At 38.5% G+C, this 10,252-nt stretch overlaps 1 non-coding gene across 1 annotated transcript; it reads right to left on the reverse strand.

Moving 5' to 3' along the window:
• Window positions 1-8,776: 8,776 nt before the first annotated feature.
• On the reverse strand, window positions 8,777-8,884 carry LOC148576889 (small nucleolar RNA R71). Its single transcript, XR_015903659.1, has one exon. It is a non-coding gene; the product is annotated as a small nucleolar RNA R71 (small nucleolar RNA).
• Window positions 8,885-10,252: the final 1,368 nt, after the last annotated feature.

Below are 10,252 nucleotides of genomic sequence, written 5' to 3' on the forward strand. Positions count from 1 at the left end.
TTTCCCTCTTTTTTAAAATTCCTTTTTCATTTAACTAATTGTTTTAATTTTTAATTTAATTTGATTTCAATTCTAAATTTTTGAAATTTAACTTTAAATTTTATTTTTAATTTAATTAATTTTCGAAATTCCCTCTCCCTCATCTCCTTCTAATTATTTATTTATTTATTTATTTATTTATTTATTTATTTACTAACACTTCTCTTCATCTCAAAATTCGAACCCTCTTTTCCTCTTGGTGTTCAAATTTCTCTTCTTTTATTCTTATCTTCTTCTAGTCACATAAAGGAATCTCTATACTGTGACATAGAGAATTCCATATTTTCTTTTCTGTTTTCTTCTTTTTCATATGAGCAGGAACAAGGATAAGAACATTCTTGTTGAGGCTGATCCTGAACTTGAAAGGACTCTGAAGAGGAAGCTAAGGGAAGCTAAAGCACAACTCTCTGGAGAAAATCTGACAGAAATTTTCGAAAAAGAAGGAGACATGGCCGAAAATAATAACAATGCAAGGAAGATGCTTGATACACGGAAAACTTGTCTCTCAACAAGTCTCCCTTCGGCAAGTATACCGAATTGTCGTCAAGTAATAACTCACAAAAGAGTGAGTTCGAATCCCACATAGATTAACGGATTAAGCAATCAATGGTTAATTGATTATCCTAGTTAGACGAATCAGATTGGAGTGATAAGCAACAAGGAAATGTAAATGGCATAAAAGTAAAGAAAGCAAGAAAGTGCAGAAAAGTAAAATGGCAGGAAAAGTAAATGTAAGAACTAAAAAAATAAAATGAACATTGGGATCAAGAGATATTGCAATCCTCCGGATCAAGTTCATTCTCATCTCTTCCTCAATCAATGCATTCATTGATCTCCTTGGCAATCTTAAGTGATCGAATTCCAATTTCTTGGTAATTCAATCTCTCAAATCTTGATCAATAGCCAATTCCTTGGTCAATTGCTCATGAGAAGAGATGAAGTATGGTCACTGATTATACCACATGCATTCCCAAATCAAGTGTTGGTAGAATTATAGTCACCATATCCTTCCAACCCCAATTTGGTCCAACATGAGAAAGCATTTCTAGCATGATCTCTTCATTGCTCTTCCAAGGTTCAGAAGAGATCCAAGTATGAATAGTTTCTTTTCCAAGATAACTACCCAATTGGATGAAGATTAAAAGCTTTCTAGTAAAATCAAGAGAAAAGAAAGAAGAAGAAGAATAAGAGCTACAATTGATCCATTGAATCACAATAGAGCTCTCTAACCCAATAAAAAGAGTTAGTTGATCATTGCTCTATAAAAATAGAAAAGAAAGAAAGTGCAGAAAAGTAAAGATGAAGATTAAAACTAAAATTGAAACTTCAAAATTCATAAATGAAAAGTACAAAGAAAAGAAAGAGAAGGAAAAGTGTGTGAGGGGAGGGAGTCCAAAGACCCCTCTTCATTCCCCCCTTCAGAGTGTCCCCCCTTGAATGTAAAAGCTAAGGCCCTTATATAGGCTCTCCTAAATTACAAAATGAAATTGAAAGCAATTTACAATTAAATGAAAATTCCTATTCTAGATGCTTCTTGTGGCCTTGATTGGTTGACACTTGTGGACTTGCTTCCTTGAGGTTGGGTGGTCCTTGAAAGAGAATCAAGTTGAGGTCCAGGTACTAATGTCAGTGCTAACGTTAGCCACACTAACGCTACAAGTGTGGCATTTATGCTGAAGTTAGTGTGGCTAACGTCACACTTCCTACCCAGTTGGTGTTTTTGGGGCTTAAAAGATACCTATGGTTTGTGCTCCAATTTCATGCCCACTATAGAGTATTATATATCGTTGGAAAGCTTTGAATGTCAGCTTTCTAACGCAACTGAAATCACCTCAATTGGACCTCTGTAACTCAAGTTATGCTCCTTTGAAGAGGACAGGATTGCTGGCATAGTGGCTGGCGTTATTGGCAAACGTGAGTGCCAATAACGTCCGCGATCAAGGGCTGAAAATTGCCAGTTTCTGAAGCTCAAATTAATGTCCACCCCATACTATTATATATTGTTGGAAAACCCTGGATGTCTACTTTCCAACACCTTTGGAAGTGCATCATTTGAAGCTCTACAACTCGAGTTATACTTCTTGGAAGGTGAAGAGGTCAACTGGCCTTACTACAGGTTGATACCATGTTCATCTTTGCACTTTCGGGGCAGGTTTTCTCCCTCAAATTTAGTGTCCACCATGTAGTGCCATATATGCTTGGAGAGCTCTGGAATCCTACTTTCCAATGCCACTAGAATCACCTCATTTAGAGCTTTGTGGCTCAAGTTATTCTTGTTTGAAGAAGGCATGGTCAGGCTGCTGGGTGAGACTTTTGCTCACGTTAACTACCATGTTAATGTAGTTAACATGGAAGCTAACGTGGGTCTTTTTGCTTTGCAAACGTTAGTGGAGATCACCTTTTCCATTAACTTTGTCATCTCTCTTTCCTTCCACGTTAGTTCCCATGTTAATGTAGTTAACATGGAAGCTAACGTGGGTCTTTTTGCTTCGCAAACGTTAGTGGAGATCACCTTTTCCACTAACGTTGGCATCTCCCTTTCCTTCCACGTTAGTTCCCACGTTAATGTAACTAACGTGGAGACTAACGTGGGTCTTCTTGCACCTTCGCTAGCGTTATTGGCACTCACTTTTGCCACTAACGCTGCTCCTTCTTCAAAGTTGATGCCATTAACGTTCCCACTAACGTTCCAACTTTCCTTCCTTCCACGTTAGTGGCCAAGTTAGTGGTACTAACGTAGCCACTAACGTGGCTCTTCTCTGCTTCTTGTTACCTGAAATTAATCAAACAAAGTGCATCAAAGTCTTGCTCTTAATCATGGGATCATGCATCATCTATTTTATCATTCAATTCATGTATAATTCTCATGAAATCATTCAAAATTCACAATGTTTGCTTGAATCATGGTGTGAATGCAATTTTATCCATATACTTGCTCATTTCCTAGAAAAATGCATGAAACCACCCTAAAGCATACAAAAAATGGCTAGTAAAACTAGCCAAGATGCCCTGGCATCACAACACCAAACTTAAATCTTGCTTGTCCCCAAGCAAGAAAAGAACTATGCACAAAGAATTCTCTTAATTGAAATGTATTGAAGAATTGCTTATGATGCCTTAGTGGGTGAAGTGAATAAGTGGTAGTGGGGTGAACTCTAATTTGTATGCTTATGCAAGGATTCCAGTGCTCATTAGTCCTTACATTTTGGAAGTCTTAGATCTTAGAACTTTCATTCAAATGATATTATGGAAATCTCTTTATAGATTGTCACCTTGAAGTAGCACTTATTTTCTAGCATTTTTCTTTCTTTTTTGGAATTTGGCCTCGACTCTAGGTGTCATGTATCAAAGTGGCTTTTTAAGATAAGCTTTCAATCAATACTCCCAAACCAGTTGGTCTAAGGTATTAGGTGTTGAAGCACCCCTTAGGATTTACTTGCTCAAACCTCTCTCTTTGATACAAATCCACCACAAGCATTTAACTAGGACAATAACTCTTTGAGTTCTTGTTTCTTTCTTCTTCTTCCTAGTAATTGATGCTCAGAGCCTTGGGCTTGTTCTTTGTTTTTCTTTTTCTTTTGTTTTCTTTTGTTACTACTTCTTAGATCAATAGATGTTTGAGAAATTCCATAATACTTCTCTAAACTTCATTTCCTGTCTATGAGCTCCCATGCAAGTTTTCACAAACATGCAACCTCAAGACACAATCATACAATCAGAACCCCCACTCCTCTTAATCTGTTGCTTGCCCCAAGATTTATAAAATTCTTCAACATTTTCCTTTCAAAAGAATGATTTCTTTGTTGCATTCTTAGAGATATTGGGTGCAAGTAAAATTCAAGATGATAATCATGATATCATAGCAACATGTTACAAATCAAATATCAAATTATGCTTATTCACAAGGAGTAATCACACATGCATACAAAGAAAATAGAAGACAATCATGCAATTTAAAGTGCTGGAAATAAGTAAGAGGAAAAAGGAACTTTACCACCTTGTAGTTCATCTTCATTGTTGTTGCCCTTTTCCTCCTATTCTTCCCCTTCCCACACCAAACTTAGAATGATTGCTTATACTCAAGCAACAATTAAAACAGTGGTGATGGGGTCTATGATAGATCATGAGTGTCTTAGAAAGAAGTATGAGTATGCATGTGTTTCAGCAAGCAAGATTAAGGATACAATAAAGGCACAAGAGATACAAATAGAGACATTTTGATTGCATTAATAAGTGGTGTTGGCATGGTACTTTGCATGAAAGTTAAGTGGCAACACCAAACTTAGTGTGACACTTTCAATTTAGAATGTTGCAAGTACCCAGTGAAGATTGAAAAACAAATTGTTGCATGGCAACACCAAACTTAGAATGCAATCATATGCCAAATTATTGAAAGTGAACTAAGCAAAGCAAGGAAATGTTACCTACGGTTGGGTTGCCTCCCAACAAGCGCTCTTTTAATGTCATTAGCTTGACATATTGTTCATGACTTTCTTCCTCTTCTTCCAGTTTGTTAAGAGGAATGACCTCAAGAGGAAAGAGGAGCCAGTTAATGCCCCTTGTTTTGAGTGCCTCTCCCCAGCAAGCTTTCTTCTATTGTTAGCTTGTGTAAACTTGCTTGTTGGGGTAGGGGTGGGATGGCTTTTAGTTGACATTTTCTTCTTCATGGATATTGTCCTTCTTTTCTTGGTCACCATCCTCTTTTTAGTGCTCATGTTGATTGCCTTCACCACCTTGATTTCAGGACTTGGGTGATGTACTATGGTTGGAGCATCCTCTTCATCAAGATCTTCTTGAATTGGTGGTTCAATGAACTCACCCTCTATGCAACTCTCTGTTTCATTGGAGTGTGGGTTTCCTTGATTGACTTCCTCCCTTATTCTTGACCTTTGAATGAACTCCTCTGTTTCTGGAGTGAAGTGGTCTCTCTTTGTGATCTCAGCTCTTCAATGAATTGTTCTTCAGAATAGAGTTGTGCATTCTGCCTCAATTTTTCTTCATGGTCCCTTTTTGCTATTTTCTCCTCTTCGTTTGTCTTTATTATTTCTTCAAGTAGGAGTTCTATCCTAGCGAGTCTCTCTTCTTCTCTACTTTTTTTGAGTTCTTCAATGATGAGTTCCATCCTAACAAGTTTATCTAAAGGAAGTTGGGTAGGTTGTAATGGTTGGTCAGGGTTGGCTTGTGAATGGAATTGGTTGTTTTGTGGTTGTGTGTTCTGAAAGTGGTATGATTCTTGTGGGTAGTGGATTGAGTTTTGTGGATGGTGAAATGAATTGTATGGATTTGGGATAGACTTTTGTGCTGAGGCATACTCAAATGATGAAGAATTTAGGCATGTAAAACTTGGAGGTGAAGTTGGATAATTGAGAGGTGATGGCTCTTGATGAATGGGGTATGAATGAGTGAAATCTCTTTGATTTTGATCTTCCCAGCCACAACTTGAGTAGTGATCAATTTCACCAAAATATGGACCATTTTGTGGCTGGGAAAAGTACCCTATTTCATGTTCTTGATACTTCCACCCACTATGAGCATAGTAAAGTGAATCATTCTGTGGTGGTGGAGAGTTTCCCATGAAGTTTGATTGACTAAAATATGATGGATACTCCTTTCTTTCCTGCAGAAAGCTTTGTCTCAAACAATAATCACCAAAAGAAATTGGAATCTCCATTGTCACAGATGAGGAAATTCCCAATGAGGCAATATCACAAACAGTTAGTTAGCAAAAGGAAATAAAGTAACAAAAGAAAACAAAGACAAAAGAAAAGTGTCTAATCTAGTAAATCAATCAACCGGTAGTTTGTTAATCACAATTAATCCCCAGCAACGGTGCCATAAACTTGATACACGGAAAACTTGTCTCTCAACAAGTCTCCCTTCGGCAAGTATACCGAATTGTCGTCAAGTAATAACTCACAAAAGAGTGAGGTCAAATCCCACAGAGATTAACGGATTAAGCAATCAATGGTTAATTGATTATCCTAGTTAGACGAATCAGATTGGAGTGATAAGCAACAAGGAAATGTAAATGGCATAAAAGTAAAGAAAGCAATAAAGTGCAGAAAAGTAAAATGGCAGGAAAAGTAAATGTAAGAACTAACAAAATAAAATGAACATTGGGATCAAGAGATATTGCAATCCTCCGGATCAAGTTCATTCCCATCTCTTCCTCAATCAATGCATTCATTGATCTCCTTGGCAATCTTAAGTGATCGAATTCCAATTTCTTGGTAATTCAATCTCTCAAATCTTGATCAGTAGCCAATTCCTTGGTCAATTGCTCATGAGAAGAGATGAAGTATGGTCACTGATTATACCACATGCATTCCCAAATCAAGTATTGGTAGAATTATAGTCACCATATCCTTCCAATCCCAATTTGGTCTAACATGAAAAAACATTTCTAGCATTATCTCTTCATTCCTCTTCCAAGGTTCAAAAGAGATCCAAGTATGAATAGCTTCTTTTCCAAGATAACTACCCAATTGGATGAAGATTGAAAGCTTTCTAGTAAAATCAAGAGAAAAGAAAGAAGAAGAAGAATAAGAGCTACAATTGATCCATTGAATCACAATAGAGCTCTCTAACCCAATGAAAAGAGTTAGTTGATCATTGCTCTACAAAAATAGAAAAGAAAGAAAGTGCAGAAAAGTAAAGATGAAGATTAAAACTAAAATTGAAACTTCAAAATTCATAAATGAAAAGTACAAAGAAAAGAAAGAGAAGGAAAAGTGTGTGAGGGGAGGGAGTCTGAAGACCCCTCTTCAATCCCCCCTCCAGAGTGTCCCCCCTTGAATGTAAAAGCTAAGGCCCTTATATAGGCTCTCCTAAATTACAAAATGAAATTAAAAGCAATTTACAATTAAATGAAAATTCCTATTCTAGATGCTTCTTGTGGCCTTGATTGGTTGACACTTGTGGGCTTGCTTCCTTGAGGTTGGGTGTTCCTTGAAAGAGAATCAAGTTGAGGTCCAGGTGATAATGTCAGTGCTAACGTTAGCCACACTAACGCTACAAGTGTGGCATTTATGCTGAAGTTAGTGTGGCTAACGTCACACTTGCTACCCAGTTGGTATTTTTGGGGCTTAAAAGATACCTCTGGTTTGTGCTCCAATTTCATGCCCACTATAAAGTATTATATATCGTTGGAAAGCTCTGAATGTCAGATTTCTAACGCAACTGGAATTACCTCAATTGGACCTCCGTAACTCAAGTTATGCTCCTTTGAAGGGAACAGGGTTGCTGGCATAGTGGCTGGCGTTATTGGCAAACGTGAGTGCCAATAACGTCCGCGATCAGGGGCTGAAAATTGCCAGTTTCTGAAGCTCAACTTAATGTCCATCCCATACTATTATATATTGTTGGAAAGCTCTGGATGTCTACTTTCCAACACTTTTAGAAGCGCATCATTTGGATCTCTACAACTCGAGTTATACTTCTTGGAAGGTGAAGAGGTCAGCTGGCCTTACTACAGGTTGATACCATGTTCATCTTTGCACTTTCGGGGCAGGTTTTCTCCCTCAAATTTAGTGTCCATCATGTAGTGCCATATATGCTTGGAAAGCTCTGAAATCCTACTTTCCAATGCCACTGAAATCACCTCATTTGGAGCTTTGTGGCTCAAGTTATTCTTGTTTGAAGAAGGCATGGTCAGGCTGCTGGGTGATACTTTTGCCCACGTTAACTACCACGTTAATGTAGTTAACGTGGAAGCTAACGTGGGTCTTTTTGCTTCACAAACGTTAGTGGAGATCTCCTTTTCCACTAACTTTGGCATCTCCCTTTCCTTCCACGTTAGTTCCCACGTTAATGTAGTTAACGTGGAAGCTAACATGGGTCTTTTTGCTTCGCAAACGTTAGTGGAGATCACCTTTTCCACTAACGTTGGCATTTCTCTTTCCTTCCACGTTAGTTCCCACGTTAATGTAACGAACGTGGAGACTAACGTGGGTCTTCTTGTACCTTCGCTAGCGTTATTGGCACTCACTTTTGCCACTAATGCTGCTCCTTCTTCAAAGTTGATGCCATTAACGTTTCCACTAACGTTCCAACTTTTCTTCCTTCCACGTTAGTGGCCAAGTTAGTGTTACTAACGTAGCCACTAACGTGGCTCTTCTCTGCTTCTTGTTACCTGAAATTAATCAAAGAAAGTGCATCAAAGTCTTGCTCTTAATCATAGGATCATGTCATCTATTTTATCATTCAATTCATGCATAATTCTTATGAAATCATTCAAAATTTACAATGTTTGCTTGAATCATAGTGTGAATGCATTATCATCCAAATACTTGCTCATTTCCTAGAAAAATGCATGAAACCACCCTAAAGCATACAAAAAATAGCTAGTAAAACTAGCCAAGATGCCCTGGAATCAATGCTTGGTGACTTTACTGCACCAAATTCCAATTTACATGGAAGAAGCATCTCAATTCCTGCCATTGGAGCAAACAACTTTGAGCTTAAACCTCAATTAGTTTCTCTGATGCAACAGAACTGCAAGTTTCATGGACTTCCATCTGAAGATCCTTTTCAGTTCTTAACTGAATTCTTGCAGATCTGTGATACTGTTAAGACCAATGGGGTTGATCCTGAGGTCTACAGGCTTATGCTTTTCCCATTTGCTGTAAGAGACAGAGCTAGAGTATGGTTGGACTCTCAACCTAAAGATAGCCTGAACTCTTGGGATAAGCTGGTCACGGCTTTCTTAGCCAAGTTCTTTCCTCCTTAAAAGCTTAGCAAGCTTAGAGTGGATGTTCAAACCTTCAGACAGATTGAAGGAGAATCCCTCTATGAAGCTTGGGAGAGATACAAGGAACTGACCAAAAAGTGTCCTTCTGACATGCTTTCAAAATGGACCATCCTGGATATATTCTATGATGGTCTGTCTGAGTTATCAAAGATGTCACTGGACCATTCTGCAGGTGGATCCATCCACCTAAAGAAAATGCCTGCAGAAGCTCAAGAACTCATTGACATGGTTGCAAATAACCAGTTTATGTATACTTCTGAAAGGAATCCTGTGAGTAATGGGACGCCTATGAGGAAGGGAGTTCTTGAAATAGATACTCTGAATGCCATATTGGCTCAGAACAAAATATTAACTCAGCAAGTCAATATGATCTCTCAGAGCCTGAATGGATTGAAGGAATCATCCAACAGTACTATAGAGGCATCTTCTGAAGGAGAAGCTTATGATCCTGAGAACCCTGCACTAGCAGAGGTGAATTACATGGGTGAACCCTATGAAAACACCTATAATCCCTCATGGAGAAATCATCCAAATTTCTCATGGAAGGATCAACAAAAGCCTCAACAAGGCTTTAACAATGGTGGAAGAAACAGGTTTAGCAATAGCAATCCTTTTCCATCATCCACTCAGCAAAAGACAGAGAGTCCTGAGCTGGATCCAACTAGCTTAGCAAATATAGTCTCTAATCTATCTAAGGCCACTTTAAGTTTCATGAATGAAACAAGGTCCTCCATTAGAAATCTGGAGGCACAAGTGGGCCAGCTGAGTAAAAGGGTCACTGAAACCCCTCCTAGTACTCTCCCAAGCAATACAGAAGAGAATCCAAAAAGAGAGTGCAAGGTCATTGAATTAACCATCATGGCCGAACCTACAAGGGAGGGAGAGGACATGAATCCCAGTGAGGAAGACCTCCTGGGACGTCCAGTGATTAACAAGGAGTTTCCCTCTGAGGATCCAAAGGAATTTGAGACTCATCTAGAGACCATAGAGATTCCATTGAACCTCCTTATGCCATTCATGAGCTCTGATGAGTATTCTTCTTCTGATGAGAATGAAGATGTTACTGAAGAGCAAGTTGCCAAGTACCTTGGTACAATCATGAAGCTAAATGCCAAATTATTTTGTAATGAGACTTGGGAAGATGAACCTCCCTTGCTCATCAATGAACTAAATGATCTGGATCAACTGAGACTGCCTCAGAAGAAATAGGATCCTGGAAAGTTCTTAATACCTTGTACCATAGGCACCATGACCTTTGAGAAGGCTCTATGTGACCTTGGGTCAGGGATAAACCTCATGCCACTCTCTGTAATGGAGAAATTGGGAATCTTTGAGGTGCAAGCTACCAGAATCTCATGAGAGATGGCAGACAACTCAAGAAAACAGGCTTATAGACAAGTAGAGGACGTGTTAGTAAAGGTTGAAGGCCTTTACATCCCTGCTGATTTCATAATCCTAGACACT

The sequence above is a fragment of the Arachis ipaensis genome, chromosome B1 (assembly GCF_059453495.1).
Source record: "Arachis ipaensis isolate K30076 ecotype BB chromosome B1, ASM5945349v1, whole genome shotgun sequence".
NCBI lineage: Eukaryota > Viridiplantae > Streptophyta > Magnoliopsida > Fabales > Fabaceae > Arachis > Arachis ipaensis.